Here is a 1,015-nt window from a genome sequence, read left to right on the forward strand (position 1 = left end):
CGGGGCGCGCGCCGCGGGGCTGGACTTCCGCCCGCCGCGAGCGAGCCCCGCGGAGCCTGGGCGGCGCGGCGGGCATGCGCCGCGGCGACTGCTTGGTCACTTTCCCCACCTTTGTCTTCCTCGGTGCGCACGCTCCACGGGGGCGGGCCGGAAGGCGAGCGATGCCCGGCGCGCGCTGCGGCTCGGCGCGCCTGCGCATGTGCGGCCGCGCGTCCGTCGGGGCGTCCGGCCGCCGCGGTCCCCGGCCCGGGTGGGCTTTTATTGAGCTATTGTTCGCTTGCGTGAGGCAGGACCTTCTGGATCCCGGGCTGGCCTCGAACCCGCGAAGCTCTGGGGAAATGACCCTGAATTCCCGCTCCCACCTCCACCGCCCAAGCGCAGAAGTCACGGGCGAGTCATCACCGCGCCTGCCCCAGGGGATGCTAACGTGAGGGTGAACTCGAGGCCGCGTGGAAAAGAAGGGTGCAGCGCGGCTTGAGACGTAAACGCTGAGGACAGTCAAACAGGAGAAGGTGTCCCGGAGCCGAGAAGAGCCACCCTGGGCTGGAAGATGGCGCCACAGTCAGGCTGGAGGGGGGATACCTCCTCCGGCCTCCCGGAAATCGGCCTCCGACCGTCACACGTGTGACACAGTTTTCTCTCGAGTGAAAATAAAAGAGAGGACGATGGAGAGGTGGATCGGCGGTGAAGAGCTCTGTCTGCTCTTCCAGAGGACCGACTTCGGCTCCCAGCACCCACGTGGCTGCTCACAACTGTTAACTCCAGGAGACCCAAGGTCCTTGCACAGACATGCAGGAAAACCACCGATTCCGTAAAGTCAAAACAAAGAAATCATTTAAAAAGCCGGGTGTGATGGCACACGTCAGTGATCCCAGCACTCAGGGAGACAGAGGCAGGCAGATCTCTGAGTTTGAGGCCAGCCTGGTCTACAGAGGAAGTCCAGGACAGCCAGGGCCACACAAACCCTGTCTCGAAAAAAATTAACAAATGAAAAGGAATTATGATATAAATCTGT

Source organism: Psammomys obesus, unplaced genomic scaffold (assembly GCF_907164565.1).
Source record: "Psammomys obesus unplaced genomic scaffold, mPsaObe1.curated_primary_1811, whole genome shotgun sequence".
In the NCBI taxonomy this organism is placed as follows: domain Eukaryota; kingdom Metazoa; phylum Chordata; class Mammalia; order Rodentia; family Muridae; genus Psammomys; species Psammomys obesus.